Source organism: Molossus molossus, unplaced genomic scaffold (genome assembly GCF_014108415.1).
Source record: "Molossus molossus isolate mMolMol1 unplaced genomic scaffold, mMolMol1.p scaffold_m16_p_12, whole genome shotgun sequence".
Lineage (NCBI taxonomy): Eukaryota > Metazoa > Chordata > Mammalia > Chiroptera > Molossidae > Molossus > Molossus molossus.
The window spans coordinates 16,814,100-16,831,986 of record NW_023425347.1 but is presented as its reverse complement, the minus strand read 5'-3'; the positions used below and the strand labels follow the sequence as shown (position 1 = coordinate 16,831,986).

General features: G+C 40.9%; 1 protein-coding gene across 2 annotated transcripts in view; it reads left to right on the top strand.

The window, feature by feature from the left end:
• Nucleotides 1-1,069: 1,069 nt before the first annotated feature.
• Nucleotides 1,070-17,887, top strand: part of ARHGAP29 (Rho GTPase activating protein 29) — a 77,193-nt gene continuing 60,375 nt past the window's right edge. Inside the window, exon 1 of one of the 2 annotated variants that reach the window (XM_036256892.1) lies at nucleotides 1,070-1,100. The gene's annotated coding sequence lies outside the window, so the exon portion shown is untranslated. Of the gene's footprint in view, nucleotides 1,101-14,002; nucleotides 14,081-17,887 lie in introns of those variants that run through there. The other variant, XM_036256891.1, reaches the window with a different exon arrangement.

Genomic DNA, 17,887 nt, shown 5'->3' with positions numbered 1-17,887 from the left:
TCTCTCCCTCTTTCTCCCCTAAAATCAATAAAAATATATTTAAAAGAAGAAGAGTGGAGAATATGGCAGATGTTTAATATATCTAAAAAAAAAGAAAAAGTTAATGGGAGGTTGAGACGGAGAAACTTTTCCAAATTCCCTTCCCACAGTTTTGCCCACTTACTCAGCTAACATTTATGGACTGCTAGCTATGTCTCAGCATAGATGACAGGCAAGGTATTATTGGTAGAGTGGTTGTATTACAATATGTACTCTAATTATTCAAGAGAAGCACTGTAGTTTTTTCATATATGTTGTTTGATCCAACCTCTAGATAAATGCTTTAATTTGGGTTGTTCGTTTCCCCTACAGTGTTGATGAATCCCATTGCTTATGTAGCATTTAATGGTAAGTAGCATGTAGCACAGTTAGGGGACATACATTCAACTAATATTTATTGAGCAACTTCTATGAGCCGGCTACTGTACACAATAGTAGAGTAATTTAGTTTATGAAAATGACAGTATAAGACAGAAAAGAGCGGGGCAGTTTTAAAGTTAAGCACCTTTTGTTCCATAAGAGTGTGGGAAGAAGGCAAAGTTAAGACCAGATTTCTGACTGGAAGGAATTCAAATCTGGGAAATCTCCACTTAAACATCAAGGGCAGAGGACCTGCTCCCCGCTGGAGGGTGCAAAAGGTGACTTGTTTCTAAGGTTTGCTTCCCCTGTCCTGTGGCAAGCCGCACAGGCTGGCCAACACGTCCTGTGATGGAGACAGTCTGTGGGCTGGCTCGGGTGAAGTTGACAGCCAGCGCCCAGCATGCCAGAGCCAGCAACCACCCCACCTGCTGCAGGGCGCCTCGCCACGCCCCCCAGGCGCGCGAGCCAATGGGCTGGGTCCCAGGGGCGGAGCCCGGCGGGGAGGGAGGAGCGAAGCCAGGGGGCGGGGCAGCGGCGGCCAGCGCGGTCGTGGCGGTGGCTCCAGGGGCGGCGGCGGCTTGGCCGAGCGTCCGCGGGTCGTTGGGGGATGGGGTCTGCGAGCTGCAGTCCTCGGCCGCGGCGGCGACGGCCGTGAGTGTAGGGCAGGCGTCCGCGTCCGGAACGCAGGATGGAGCGCTGCGGTGAGTGTGGGTCGGCGGCGCTCGCTGCGGCCGCGCCGGCTGCGGCTTGGGGCTGGGTTCACTGGTGGCGGCCGCCCTCGCGGTGCGGTCCAAGGTCCGGGCGGCCCACGCGGTGGCCCTGAGCGGAGGCGGTGCGGTTGCGGCGTGCGCTGGGGGCCGGGGTGCACCGGGCTCCTGGTCCTTCGAGGAGCGTTCGGACCTGAGCAGTGGGTGCGCCGGAGCGGCAGGAGCGGGGAAGTCGGGAAGGCGCGAGCGGTGGTTCGCGGACCCTGCGAACTCCGGATGGGTATCCCGAGTCAGGCGACGCCGCCCGGCCGCCGGGGAGAGACTTGCCCGGCCGACTGGCCTCACATTCCGGGTGCCGCCTAGCTTCCTGCAGCCCCTCTCCCTTTTCTGGCCGGACGCCTTCATCCGCCTCCATTCGGAATGCAAGGGCGCCTTTCCCCTTTCCCCCACTGGGTCTTCTCGTCGCCTTCCTCACTTGGGATCTTTTCGGAAGTTTGGTGGCGTTTTCTGAAATGAAAAGGCTTAGATAAAATAACAGACATGTCTTGTTCCATATCTACTTTTTAAAAATTACATTTCACCTCACCTAGGCTCCGGCTGTTTATCATTGCGGGGTGGGGGGGACGCACGCACTAAAGCTGGAAAAACACCCTCCTTCCCTTTCTATCCCAGTGTCCCCCTCTGGTGCGTCTCTGTCAGTTTATCTATATCTCTCCCCTTCTACCCCCACTTTTCTCTCTTCCCCTGTAGCTGTTTCTTCACCCCCCATTTCTCCTCCTACCTAGCCCCCCTTACCCCCCACCCCCACCCCGCTTGTATCCATCGTTTCCCAGCCTTGGCCTGAGCAAGTCGTGTACTTTGCAAAATAGGAATTGACCCGAGGAGGATTGCTGCTACTACCAGGAGAGAGGATCCCTGTGAAGTGACGTTTCTTTATCACCACCCCATCTCCTCCACATTGAGTTTTCTGGATCTTTGATATCCCGTCTTCTGACCTTGGATCTTTTGGGGAAGTTAGGAGGTGCTTTGTGAAAGTTCCAAGACGCTGGTGGAATTGAAATAGCCAAGGAGCTTTTGCTTCCACATTTATCTTTTTCTTTCCTCTTTTTTGGGAATTAGCTTTACCTCCTATTCAGTTTGGGGGGGGGGGAGTTCCTCTTCACGAAAAAGAATTTTTAATTAGATATGACAGTAAATATTTAGACTGAATAAAGAAATCACAACAAATACTACGAGGGTCTTGAAGATTTAGATCTCTTTCTTCGGAGATTTCTCTAGGCAGTTTGCCAGAAATGCCAACGTAAAAATGCTTCCTGATTGTAGGAACTGTGAGGAATTCTGACACTTAAGCTTCATTAGCTTTTATGGCACAAATAACTCTAGTCTTCTGATTCTGAGAAGGGTTTAAGGGCGAACTTGAAGGAAAGTGATAGGCCTGGGTAGAAAATGTTTCTGTTCCCACATTGGCAAGGAATAGAGCTTTGGTTGAGGTGAAGAAAGCACTGTTCAGGGAATCTGGTGGCTGGTCATTCCCGCTCTGCCCACCTCTCTGAAATAGAACATCCACCTAAATTATCAGTGCCTTCACTTCCCAGCTGTAAAGGCCCTTTGGTGAGGAAATTGAACTTCTGCAACCACTGGGCTCAGTAGTATGTTGAACAAAACTCATGACCAGGAGGCACCCTGGAAGGATTTGTATTGGTGATTCCTGTGGGCGCTCATTCAGACAATTTAGTGTGATCCCATTCTATGTTAGGGTCCTATGGAACCTTTTCGTCTACTGGGTAGAAGTGGACAATTCTGAATAAATAGGGCCCAAGACATAATATCTTGGGTTACCCAAGAATGTATGTTGAATGTCCTTTGGGAAAGTAGAGAGACATTTCTTTTCAGTGGAGAGAATGAAAAGGCCTCTTAGAAGAGGTGATGTTTTATATGAGATAAATAAAGAAAATGATTTTAATAAGCACAGAAGGCAGAAGGGTCCTTCTGACCAGAATTGCTGGTTATGTCTAATGCATACCAGGATGTCCAGTGATCAGCTTCCATGGTTCTACCTTGAAGACTATTTTGTTTGCTTGTTTGTAATTTCCTGCCTCACCTTAAGCATGATGATGAGCCACAGCACAAAGAGACACATTCACATGTAATGAAACAAGGAGGCTTAAGCAAGGAAGGTTAGAACACATTTTGGTATGATGAGGATTTTTCTCTTTCTTTTTTGTTTTCATTATTGCTCTCATAAGCAAAAGAGCCATTTGATGATACTGCCTCCCTAGTTAAGAATTTTTCTTTTTATTAAAAAATGTTCCAGTATTTGTCACTGAGAAAGTTTTCAAATACCGTAATCTTCCTTTCTAAGGAAGAGGAGGGAAGTGTTTTTTAAAGTATTAGGGAAGGAAGTTGAGCTTGAGGGACTGTTAAAAAGGAATTTGTATAATTTTATTTATAGCATATGTAATATTCATTGAGCACCAGCATGATAACAGATTTTTATATACTTAGAGGGAGTTTGACAAATGTATATACTCATGTAATCACCACCATAATCAAGATATAGAACATTTCCATTGCTCCAAAAAGTTCCCTCCTGCTTATTAGGAACCCCCCACCCCACCCCCACCACAATCCCTGTCCCCAAAACTGTTGATTTTTTTTTGTTACTAAAGATTATGTTCCATCTTTTCTAGAATTTCAAGTAAATGGAATCCTACAGTATGCTTTTGTGCCTGGCTTCTTTTGTTCAGGATAATGTATTTGAAATTCGTCTATGGTTTTTGCTATATTGTGGATATTTATTAAGTAGTATTCCATTGTAAGGCTATATCACAATTTGTTTATCCATCTTATGTGTTGATGGACATTTGGGTTGTTCCCAGTCTTTTGCTATCATGAAAAAAGCTGCTTTGTACGTTTGTGTACAAGTTTTTTGGATGAATGTATGTTTTTATTTTGAAAGAGTAGACTTGCTAGGTTGCATGGTAAATGCATGTTTAACTGTATATGAAAACTGCCAGGCTGTTGTTCTCCAAAGTGGTTGTGTACCTTGTGTAGTAGCAATGTGTGAGAATTTTAATTGTTCTGTATCCTGCCCCAAATTTGGTATTTTAGTCTAGCTAAAATTAAGAAATTCAGTAGACATTTAGTGGTACCTCATTGTGGTTTTAATTTGCATTTCCCTGAATATAATGATATTGAACACTATTTCATATGTGTATTACCCAGTTCTGTATCTTCTTTTGCAGTGTCCGCTCATATCTTTTATTCATTAATGTACTGGGTTGTTTGTTTTCTTATTATTGAATTATAAAAGTTCTTGATGCAAGTCCTCTGTCAGATATTTTCTCCCAATTTGTGGCTTGTATTGCATTTCTTTTTGCATTTATTTTCAGATAGAGAGGGAGGAAGAGAGAGAGAGAAACATCGATGTGAGAGAGACACACCAACTGGTTACCACCCACACAACCCCAACAGGGGCTGGGGACAAACTGCAACCGAGCTACGTGCCCTTAGCGGAAACTGAACCTGAGACTCTCTGGTCCTCGGGCCGACGCTCTAACCACTGAGCCAAACCGGCCAGGGCTGAATTGCATTTCTTAACAGTTCTCTTTCTAAGAGAAATCTTACATTTTGATGAAGTCCAGTTTACCATTGTTTTCTTAAGGTTCTTGCTTTTTGTGCCTGAGCAATTGTTCCCTAGATTTTCTTCCATGTTTTCTTTTAGAAGAGGTATCCTCAAACTTTTTTTTTTTTTTATCCTCACCCGAGGACATTTTTCCATTTTTTGTTCAGATAGAGCGGGAGGGAGACAGAGGAAGAGAGAGAGAGAGAAACATCGATGTGAAGGGACACATCGAGTGGCTGCCACCCGCACGACCAACCAGGGCCGGGGACATACTGCAACCGAGGTACGTGCCCTTAGCGGGAACCGAACCCGGGTCTCTCTGTACCGCAGGCCGACACTCCAACCGCTGAGCCAAACCGGCCAGGGCCTCAAACTTTTTTTTTAATGGACCAGATTGTAAATATTTCAGGTTTACAAGCTATAGCAACTCAATTACTCAACTCTGCTGTTGTAACTCAAAAGCATTTATTGGGAATACATAAATGATTGGGCATATCTGTGTTCCACCAAAGCTTTTATTTATAAAAATAACGAAAGAACATATATGCATATTTACATAACCCAGGGACACAGACAATAATGTGGTGAAGGCCTTGGGTGGTACGGGGACTGTGTTGGGCAGGGGGCAAAGGGGTGGAAAATGCGGGACATCTGTAATACTGTCAACAATTTAAAAAACAAACAAAAACAGCAGCTGCCCCCTCTGATTCCTGAATTTAAAAGAATGATAGTTTTAAGTTATATGTTTAGGTCTATGATACATGTTGAGTTAATTTCAGGGTATGTTATAAAGTAAGTCAAGGATCATTTTTTTCTCAAATGTATATCAACATATTTAGCAGCATTTAACTGCTTTTCTCCCATTGAATTACTGTGGCACCTCTTGAAAATCAATTCACTGTGTATATATGGATCTATTTCTGGACTCTATTCTGTTGATTTTTATCCCTCTTTATCCCAATATCACACTGTCTTGACTCCTGTAGCTCTGTACTAAATATTGAGATCAGGCAGTGTAAGTCCTACAATTTTGTTCTTTTTCAAAACTGCTTTGGCTGGTTCCTATCTTTTACATATTCATGTACATTTTAGACTCAACCTGTCAATTTCTACAAAAAATTTGGGAGGGATTTATTTGGGATTGCTTGAAACTATTGATGAATTTGAGGGAAATTAAAGCCTTAACAGTAGTGAATCTTCCAATCCATGAACATGGTATATTTGTTGATTTATTCAGTTCTTTAACTTGCATTAATGTTTTGTAGTATTAAATTTAGGATCTTGTACATATTTTGTTAAATTTATTTCTAAAAATATTTTGTTTTTTGATGTTATTGTAAATAGTATTAGTTTCTAAAATTGTACTGTCCAATTGTTTGTTGCTAGTGTAGAAAAAGAATTGATTGTGGTATATGGCCTTGTATCCTCTGACTTTGCTATGTTCATTTATATTTCATTCGGATGCCAGTACAACCCCATGCCCAGTTTTGACAAGTTTATTTATAGGTTCCTTAGGGTTTTCTAAGTAACAAACATGTCAACTTAGAATAAAGTGTTTTACTCTTTCCATTTCAATCTGTATGTGTTTCATTTTTTTCCTGGTTGTATTATACTGTCTAAGACTTTCAGTAACATTATTAGTCCTTATCTTAAGGGAAAAACATTGTCTTTCATCATTAACTATAATGTTAGTTGTAGATTTTTGGTTGATGCCTTTTATCAGGTTGAAGGAATTCTTTTCTATTCCTACTTTGCTGACTGCTTTAATCATGAATGGGTGTGGATGATTCCTCCTTTTTTATTCTATTGAATATTAAATAAAGCTTCCATTCCTGGAACAAACTCATTTTGGTCATAATATATTATCTTTTTTATATATTGTTGGATTTGACTTGCTAATATTGTGTTAAGAAATTTAGTATGTTTTTCTGGTAATATCTTTTTCTGGTTTCAGTATAAAGGTAACACTGACCTCAGAAAATGAGTTGGAAAGTGTTCCTGTCTTCTCTATTTTCTGAGAATTTTTGTAGGTTTATTTTATCCGATTCCATAGATTTCCTCAGTGAGACCATCTGGGTCTGCAGTTATCTTTTTTAAACATTTTCAGTTTCTTTAATACATATAAAGTTATTTAAATTTTCTATTGTGTTAGTTTTGGTCATTTGTATCATTGAATAAATTTTTCTATTTCATCTGAGTTGTTGAACTTATTGGCAAAGTTGTAACATTGCCTTGTTAGTCTTAATATCTGTAGAGTCTGTACTGATGTCCTTTTTTTTTTCATTAATGATATTAGTAATTTGTTTTCTCTCCTTACTTTTTTTTCTCCCTTTGTTGATTTTAGAGAGAGAGAGAGTAAGGGAGAAAGAGAGAGAGATAGAAAAATTGATGAGAGAGAACAATGATTGGCCACCACCTCTTGCATGCTCCCCACTGGGGATTTGGCCCTCAACCTGGGCATGTGCCCTGACCAGAATCAAACAGCCACCTCTTGGTGCATGGGTCGGTGCTCAACCACTGAGCCACACCACTGGGCTCTCCTTACTTTTTTATTACTCTAGCTAGATATGATCTCTTTAAATTATATTTTCTTTTTATTATCCTCACCCGAGGACATTTTTCCATTTTTTGTTCAGATAGAGCGGGAGGGAGAGAGAAAGAGAGAGAGAGAGAAACATCGATGTGAAGGGACACATCGAGTGGCTGCCACCCGCACAACCAACCAGGGCCGGGGACAAACTGCAACCAAGGTACGTGCCCTTAGCGGGAACTGAACCCGGGTCTCTCTGTACCACAGGCCAACGCTCCAACCGCTGAGCCAAACCGGCCAGGGCTTAAATTATATTTTCAAAGAACCGGCTTTTAGTTACTTTGTTTTTTCTCTGTTGTCTGTTTTCTATATCAGTGATTTCTACTCTTACCATTGTTTTCTTCCTTTTACTAATTTTGTGTTTAAATTGTTCTTTGTTCTCTAGCTTCTTAAAGTGGAAGCTTAGATCACTGATTTTAGACCCTTCTTTTTTAGCAAAACATCTAAAGATGTATATTTTTCTAACCACTGCTTTCATTGTGTAAATTACACATTTTGAAATGCATTTTCATTTTCATTCATTTCAAAATATTTTCAAATTTCCCTTGTGGAAACTTGACACATGGATTATTTAAGACTATATTTTATAATTTACAAATATTTAGGGGTTTCCCAATTATCTTATTGTTATACAGTTGGCCCTCGTTTATCGTGGTCAATCAGTTCGACTCTACCGTGATAAATGAATTTCCGCGAAGTAGGATTCTTTATTTATACAGTCCTACCTTGCCACTTGGTGCTTCGACTGTGGCGGCTTCACTCTATCGCGGTTTTCAAAAAACAGTCAAAGCGGCAAAGTGGCGAGGGACAGCTGTATATTCCAAATTTAATTTTGTTTGGGTCAGAACATATACTGTATGATTTCAGTCCTTGTAAATTTGAGATTTATTGTATGTGTGGTCTCATATATGGTCTTAGTGAATATTATATGTGCGTTTGAAAAGATATGTATTCTGCTGTTGCTAGGTAGAATTTTCTGTAAATGTTTATGCCATCAAGTTGGCTGATAATAATATTCAAATCTTTTCTATCCTTACAGATTTTCTGTTATCTATTCTATTAGTTAATGAGAGAAGATTGTTGAAATCTTCACTATCATTGGATTTATTTGTTCTTCCTGGCATTTCTGTCAGTTTTTGCCGCATATATTTTGTAGTTCTATTTTTAGATACATATGCTTTTAGGATTAAGTATTTATAAGGAATTGACTTATTTATCATTATGAAATGTTACTCTTTATCTTTGGTAAAACTCCTTGTCTGATATAATAGCCTATTTTTACTTTTTTAAGATTAATATTTGCATGGTGTATCTTTTTCTGTTGTTTTACTTTCATTCTATCTGTGTCTTTGTATTTCAAGTCTGTTTCTTATAGTCAGTATGTAGTTGAGTCTTTTTTATCCAACTGGACAATTTCTGCCTTTTTATAGGTGTATTTAGAGTATTTATATTTAACGTAATTATTGATGTGATTGGGTTTAAGTCTCTCATCTTGCTGTTTGTTTTTAATTTGTCTCACCTGTTTTTTGCTTCTTTTTCTTTTGGATTGATTAATTTTTTGAAATTCCATATGTGTCCACTATTGGCTTACCAACTGTACCTCTCAAGATTTTATTAAATATTTCTACTTAGAGTATACCTTAAAATAGTATTATGTTATTTCACATATAATGTAAGAACCTTATTGTATACTTTCACTTCCCTCCTCCCTTATTTTGTGCAATTGTCATACATTTCTACTTCAGTATATGTTGTAAATGCCACAACACATTATTACTTTTGTTTTAAATTTTAAAAATGTTTAAAGAAATTTACAAAAGGAGGCTTTTTTTGAAGCTTTATTGGGGTGAGTCTAGAATGCCACTTTTATTAGGGCTGGTTTTGATGTACTACTAACACATTGCCTTTCTGGGATCTTTCCTTGAGTGTTCAACAGGTCTCTGCTCTGTCTGATGAAAACTCAAGAGGTCTCCCAGCCCTGTGAGAGCCATGGGAAATGTCCTGCTACAGCTCCCTGGAAATTCTTTGCCCATCCTTGTGGAATTTCGCCCTACACATGTGCAGCTTTATATTCAGCAAGAGAATTAAGGGATTGCCTGTGCAAATTTCTGGAGTCTTCTTCCTTCTCTGTTACTCTGTCCTACAGATTCCAGCTGCCCCAGTCTCTCTGGACTACAGACCCTGTCTCCTCAACTTAACAAGAGTACCACACTTTGTTTGTCTTCCCTCTTCCTGTGCCATGGTCTAGAACGTGCCTTCAGACAGAAAGTTAGTATGATTATAAGGTTTATCTCATCTGTTTGTGATCCCTTCTCTCAAGGATCACAGTTTTGTGCTGTCTATAGTACAGTGTCTGAAGACAATACAGTAGAAGGGCAAGTCTGGTCTCATTCATTCTTGCACTTGATATATATAAAATTTTTAAGGCTTTAAAAAAAATCTATAGGTTTTCTTTCCCTCTTTCTTTGCAATTTATTTAATAAATAGTGTTGTTTGCTCTATAAAATGGCTGAGTCTAAATTTTGCTGAGTGCATCCTGTGCTGTAATTTAACATATTCCTCTTATAAAGTGGTATTGCTTATAGAGTGGTAATTGGATCTAGACCAGGGATGCTAAGCTTTGACACTATTGACCATTTTGGGCCAGGTTATTCTTTGGTAGGGGTGGGCATGGGAGGGTTGGTGGGTTCTCTCCTATGCAAGTATTTAGTAGCATCCCTGTTGTCTATCCACTAGATGTCAGTACAATCTCCTCCCAAGTTGTGACAACCAAAAATGCCTCCAGACATTGTAAGATGTTTTTAGATTCATGTTCTGTTATGAAAAGTAGGCTACCTAACTACAGAATCAACTTCAGGAATATGAAGACAGCTTCCTAGCAAAAATCACGATATTGTGTTAACACTGTAGAGAACACAAGAACAAGAAGATTTTAACAATATGCAAATTTTAACAATATAACAATATGCTTCACAGAATGGCTGACTCAGGAGCAACTTTATAGAGGATGTGAATTTCTGTTTGAGAAGGAATGAATACTAGAGGCAATAATGTAAAATGGTAAAAACTCAAGTCATTTCTTTTCAGTTACATGTTTCTTCACCAAATGTTTTTTCTGCAATTTGTTGAACAACATTTTAAGATGTTGAACTTCTACAATAGTTGTACACATTTACTTTTAAAAAAATACATACTTTACCATAACATTCTACAAACAAAATGCCAAATGGGGGGATTAATAAAATAATACTTTTAATTTAAAAGTGAACTGCCATTTTTTTTCCAAATGTTTCCAAGTGTCAGTATTCTCCTTACTAAGGAAGACCAGTGGAGAAGATGACAGAAAATTAATGTATTCTTTTTTTTTTTTTTATTTAAAAAAAAATTTTTTTTTAATCCTCAACTGAGGACTTTTTTTCCATTTTGTGTTCAGATAGAGTGGGAGGAAGAGAGAAGGATGAGAGAGGAGAGAGAGAGAGAGAGAGAGAGAGAGAGAGAGAGAGAGAGAGAGAGAGAGACAGCAACGTAAAAGGGACACACCGAGTGGTTGCCTGCATGACCCCAACCAGAGCTGGGGACGAATTGCAACCGAGGTACATGCCCTTGGCCAGAATCGAACCTGTGACTCATTGGTCCTCAGGCCAACGCTCTAATTGCTGAGCCAAACCGGCCAGGGCAAATTAATGCATTCTTTAAAAGATTTAAGAGGAAGATTGGGGTTGAGAAACTCGTCATAAGTTTCCTTAGATAACGTTACTTATAATTTAATCACCTAATGTTCATTGAAGACCCATTCTGTTTCATGTCCTGTGTACAATAGTTGTCTGTTTTGAAATGGTTTACAGGTAGATCTGGTGGAAAGGGTTTTAAAATTAACCCAGAGCAGTTCAGAGGGGCAGACTTTCTTCCATTGAGCTCCCTGAGGGTTGCTCTGTCACAGGCCTGCAGAATTCTTTCCTTTCTCCCCATTGGTGTCCTCCAGTTTAGTCATCAGTGGTTTCCATGGTGAGTGTCCATGGTGCATCATTGTCCTCCAAACAGGAACATTTGGATATTAAGTATCTCCTGTATCTCTAGTGTTTTAAATCTTAGTACAATTAGGTTTAAGGCTTAATAGGTACGTTTTTAAAAGATAAGTCTATGAAATAATTGTAGAGGCCAGGTAATCAAGGAGCCTGGGGTTCTCATATTTATCTTTTTTAGGCAACAACCTAGAGACTAATTGGATTCACTTCCCTAGAACTGTTAGTGTGTGAGAAGTGTCCCTCTTCCCTTTCTCTGTCAGTGAGCAATCTCTGTCTCTATCATTTCTCTTTGACTCTCTTCCTTGTTCTATCTGCATATTATTTTCTCTTTCTCTGCCTCCACTTGCCTCTGCATCTTTCTTGGTCCTCTTTCTCTCTGTCCTTTTCACCTTTCCAAAATCATTTCTAGCCTTCTCACATCTCTTTTTGTCTCTCTTTCACTGATTTTTCTCTCCCGCCCTCCTGTGTGCTTCTTTCTGTTTTTTGTCACATACCTTTTCTCTCCATCAGGACCTTGTTCAAGACATTGTCACTGATGTTGCCAGTTTCATTTTAATAAGGAACACAGTTCTCTTTGTTAAAGGGACTAGTGGATATGATAGCACAAAATAATATACTTTAAAATAAATGTAAAGGGGTGTTTCAGGTTGAGTGACTTTCTCTTACTCTTGAAAACCTTAATTATGACTTAATCAGGTTGCACTGCTTCTCCCACCCCTGCTCCACCTTTGGCCTGGGGTCTCCTGACATTTCTTCATTCGTTTGTTTCAGTTCAGAGCATTATCATTTTCCTTGGTGAGAGTCCATGGTGCATTTTTCTTTTCAGGTGTAGTTAGAAGGTCAGTTTGTTTTTGAGGTTTCCTGAGTATCTATGGCATGTCCTTGGTACTGTTGTGTTTGGAGTTTGAAGGGGTAAATGTGTAAATTGGGTCTAAAAATTTAGTGTGGAGTTAAAGTAACCAAGGAGCTGAGCATTTTCATATTTATCCTTCCCAAGTAGCACTCGGAGGACCAAATTTACTTTATTTCCCCAACATTATTTTTCCTAGAAGACTTCAAAGATATGAGAGATGTTCCTCTTCTGTCGAGTATTTTCTCCCTTTCACTACTTCACTTGTTGGCTCTATCATTCTCACTTCCTTTTTCAAATGTCCCTGTGAGTAGGTTAGTCCTTTCTTTCTCTTATTTCTCATTATTTTATCTTTCTGCCTTCATCTGTTTCTGCCTTACTTGGTTTTGCCTCTCCTTGTGCCTGCACCACCTTTTTTTTTTTTTCTATTTCTCCTCTTCACGCTCTGTATCTTTCTGCTTTCTCCCATGAGTGATAATTTTTCTTTTCCTCCTGCACTATTCAGTCACCTACCCCATATGTCCTCTGTTTCTCCAGTTCTTTATGAATGGTCCAGCACTGTGGTAAATGACATTGCTTGTTCCAGTGAGTAGTATGATATGGAGGCTTGTGCTTTCTGCCCCTGCTGCTTTATTTCATCTTTCAAAGAGTGAGTTTGAGAGCACAGTTGAAGAAAGTATGTTGCTCTAAGTCAGCAATTTTCATCTGGTGTGCTGTGGCACACTGGTATGCTGCAAGGATTTTTAAAACATGCAATACCAGACTATTTAGTCAGGGGCACAGACCTCTTTTCCCTTCAAGTGTCAAATAAAATAATGACAACAGCCAACACAATAGCCATCTGGTGTGAATGAATAACAGTTATACCTATTTTTTTTTTTTTTTTTATCCTCACCCGAGGACATTTTTTTTCCATTTTTTGTACAGATAGAGTGGGAGGGAGAGAGAGGAAGAGAGAGAGAGGGAAACATCGATGTGAAAGGGACACATCGAGTGGCTGCCACCCGCACGACCAACCAGGGCCGGGGACAAACTGCAACCGAGGTACATGCCCTTAGCGGGAACCGAACCCGGGTCCCTCCAGACCGCAGGCGGACGCTCCAACCGCTGAGCCAAACCGGCCAGGGCCAGTTATACCTATTTTTTGACAGATTGGTAAAAATATTTTTTGGTGTGCCATAGAATTTTAGTAATTAATTTATGTGTGCCATAAGATGAAAAAAGGTTGAAAATCGCTGCTCAAAGTGGAAGTATTTCCCTCCACAGAGGGCAGAGTAGTTGGCTGGTTTTCAGGTACTTCAATCTTCTGAAAAGTAGTTGAGCCCCAGGCCAGTGTTACACTTTACCTGTGTGGCATCCTGTTTTTGTTTTCTTAAAGAAATTAGAGAGGGAGAAACAAGGTGGTCAAAATAAGTGCGTCATAAGAAATGTAGATTGCTCTCTTGAGAAACTCCCATTAGCTAGATCTAGTCATCAGGTTACTTGTTCCGAAGGTTCTCTCCGCCTAGCCTGCCGTACGCCGCACAGTGTCTAACATGCTTTGTGATGTTGGGGACAGTGCGTGGATTTGTGTGCAGTTGACAGCCAGCGTCCAGAGCGCGAGAGCTAGGCTCCGAGCCCCGCCCCCAGGCGCTCTGGCCAATGGGCTGGGCCCGAGGGGCGGGACGAGTCTGGGCGGGAGGAGCAAAGTCAGGGGGTGGGGCGGGGGCGGTAGCAGCGGCCAGCGCGGTCGTGGCGGTAGCTGCAGGGGCGGCGGCCACTTGGCCGGGCGGCCGCGAGTCTGGGGAGATGAGGATGACGAGCTCCAGCCCTCGACGGCGCCGTCGCCGGCGGCCGTAAGTGTTGGGCGGGCGTCCGCACCCGGACGCGGTATGGAGCGCCGTGGTGAGTTTGGCGCGGTGGCTGCGTCTCGAGGCTGGGGTCACCCGCCGCGGCCGCCTGCGAGCTGCCGTCCAGGGTCCCGGCGGCCCACGCGGTCTCCCCGAGCGGAGGCGGCTGCGGTCTGCGCTGGAGGCTGGGCCGGAATTCGCGGGGCTCCTGGTTCTTCGGGGAGGGGCCGGGCCGGGGTGAGGGGCGCTCGGCTCCAGGGGCGGTGGAACCGGGAGGGCGCGAGCGGTGGAACCGGGAGGGCGCGAGCGGTGGCCTTGCGCAGATGACGACAAGACAATTGTTAAAAAAAAACAAGCCAGGTCCCACCGTCATCCTGTTCCAGGAGCGCTCCACATTTACGTTCTTTAGTTCTAACGGCAGGTCCGAGATTATTTCACTCGTTCTTCACACGGGGAACGGAGGTTAAAAGCCTGCGAGAATATACGGACCGGTCATTGGAGTGCGGGTTTTAACTCAGGTAGTTTTGCTCAGACTGTGCTCGTAACCGTTACCTAGGCTGGTCTTGCTTTTTCTGGTGCGGTCCGCCCCCACCTGCCCCGACGGCAGCCCTCGATTCGGCCGGTCTCCTTCCCGAGATGGGTTAGGGTTTCCGAGGCGCATTGTTTCCCTCGTCTCTGCATTTTGGGCGGAGGAGGAGTGTGTCGTTCTGTCTCAGAGATTTCTCATTCCGTTGTGGATGTGTTTGGGGCTTGACGGTAATTTGGGGTTTTGTTTTTTAAAATTTCTTTTTGACAGATGAGCCAAATCTGAGACTTTTCAAGCTGGGGCCCTAGTGACAGACGAGCCTTGTGTCTCTATGTTAATCTTTTTTTTTTTTTTTTACTCTCTTTCTCAAGAAGGACTTGGCCTCATCCCTTTTCAGAGGGCACGACTGTTAGCCGCTAGAGGAGGGAGCTGAGTGCCCCTTTCCCTTTCTCCAGCTGTCTCCTTGACGGTAGCTCTCCTCGCTCACTATCTGTGTTCGCCGCCCTTTTAGCTCCATTTTCCCACTCTGTTTTTAAATTCTGGGGTGCCAAACCTGCTCTTTGGCATTGGTAGTTTGGGCTGGTCAAGGCAGAGCCCTGCCTGCCAGGAATGCTAGACATTCTGGAGGCGGGGGAGGTTGTGCAGCTTCCTCTTTTTCAAACGTGCTGGGTTCTAACTGCACAGGAATGAAGTGTATGTGCACTGCATGCCTTCCTTTAGAAATTACGGTTATTTGCATATTATGGCTAAAACTTTTGACAGGCCTCTATTCTCTTTTTTTTGGAGAGTGTCTTTTAAAAATATAATTGAAGTCCTCCAGAATGAATTTTTCTGATTTATTTAAAATTTTTAAGTTAGATTCTTACCAAGTCAGAAATTGTGCTGAAATAGCAGATTTCTGAAATAACTGGCTGTTTTTCCCTGAGGTAGAAAGAGTGAGATGGGAACTATTAAGTACAGGTATTTGGGGCAGTTTTATACTTAAATTACTTCTATAAGGAGATGCTGGGCGGGGGGAGGGTGTTACATGGGGCACAGGACATTAACACAGGCTACTGAAATCTTGGAAAAGCCAACTTTCAGAGGACTGGCAGTTATTTTTCACATCTGTAACGCACACTGTGCTTAGAATTTAGAACGTACGAGAGAATGCACAGTAATTTCAGTTTGCTACAAAGTTCTTTGAGAAGTGGATAAAAAACATTTCTAATGTTGATGGTTTGGAGTTGAAAGCAGTGCATGAAAATTAGGAAGAGTTTCACAGATACTTTGCTCAACAGTCTATTTGCACAGTTCAGAATTAATTTTGAAGCGATTTAGTAGGTTTCCATGAAGTAAATTAAGTTTCTGGAATTGTTCCTAGTCCTATATTTCTTGCTCCCAGTCTACAGATATATTGTAGTGAAGCCACATCTTGTTCATGTGTTAAAAAATAATCTCCCACAATAAAGCACTGGTAGTAATAATGACTAACAGTTATTGAGTGTTCATGATGAGACAGGCACTGTGCTAAGTGCTTTCTTATTATTACCTCATTTAGTTAAATTGCCAGTTGCAGTCTGTTACTAAGTACAATTTATGTTACACCAACTAGAGAATGTTCATTTGGGGACATGGGAAAGTAATGTGGATGATCTTGGAAAGTATATATCCTACAAACTTTCTCATTATCATGGTACAGTTTTATGAAAGCTTGCATCAATTTTGTTATTTAAACTGTTTTCACCTGTAAGTTTTTTCTTTCAGTTTGAAATATGGAAAGTAGTAAAATAGGAATAACAAAAGTAGTATGTTACCCACCATAATGCTGACTAGAGGTAGAGTATAATCCTTTTTAGTTCCTCCTTTCCATACCTTTTTTCTTTTTAATCTTTATTGTTTAAAGTATTACAGATGTTCCCTCTGTTTCCCCCATTGACCCTTCTCTTCACTCCCACCCTCCTCCTGCCTTCACTTTTTCCCCACAATTTTGAAACACTTTACAACTTTGAGTTAATATGATACTTGTTAAAATAAAAAATTTTTGCTGAGATAGATGACTTGTTTTATTTGGAACTTTTGATATGTCTAATTTTTACCAAATTGACAATGACCGTGGCCAATTTTTTAATTTATTAAACTAAAAGCTGTCAAAATTAATCTGAATGACTTCATTGAGTAAGCTGCAAAAGTGATGTTAGGTTAATAGTCTTCTCTCAATTAGTGATTTGTAAAAGAGTTGCCAAAATGAAACACTTGAGTGTTTTGGGGTTTGTTGTTGCTGGGGAGACTTAGGTTTAAGCTTTAAAGATTGTCCTATGTTCATTTTAGAAATTATCTACACTTTTAAGGATTAATGTTAGATAGGTTTGAAACTAGTTTAAATGTAGAAATTACATTTCTACAATGCTCAGAAATATGCTCAGAAATAATTGGAGATTAAAAAAGACTTCAGTAAAGGAACATTAACAACTAATAAAGAAGTGTTGGAACACCTTTAATAATCAGAAGTACAGAAACAATAAAGAAATCCATCTTTGATTTCAGTTTTATGTAATCTTGCTTTTACTCAATTTCATATACATAGGTTTTATTTTGTTTTTTTAAGATACTGTTTTAGAGACAAATTTTTTAAAACCATTGATATTTTCCAATTAAAACACTGCAACGATCTGTCCTCCAGGAGTTAACTAACCGTTTTTGTTTCTATAAAAATTAATTAAACTTTATAATCATTCATTCTGCAAATAGTTGTGGGTAATTCATCCTTCATATGCCACATACTGTGCTGTGAACAGAGAACAAGTGGTGAGCAAACAGATGTGGTCTTGAATACCTTGAAATTATCATCTAGTTAAGAAGACATGAACTTTATACATCTTATAAGGTTCATGAATAGTATAAAATACTATAAAGCCCGTAATAGGAGATTCTGCTCTAGTTTGGTGGTGGTGGTGGATATGGGGGCAGGAGTGGTCCAGGAAGGTTTCTTTGAGGAAGTGATCTTTGAGCTGAGACTAGAATGAGTAAACAAAGGGAAAGAAGTAGTCCAGGCAAGTGGAACTGTAGAGATAGGACCCTGAGTCGAACAGGTGGTATTTTTAAAGTTGTAGGGTCATGGACCCATTATGATTGTGAAACCAATTTGGTGGGTCGAAACCAGCATTTTAAAAAATGAAATGGGATAGGATAGAGATCATTTGAGTGTATCATTTAGCTCCTTAGCTGTAATCTGTTTTCTGTTTTATGTATTCCTACACATAACGCCTCATACAAACATAACATACTTAACATGTATACTGGCCCATAATACAAAATTATTTTTTACTATGGGTCATGGTAAACAAACATTGTTGG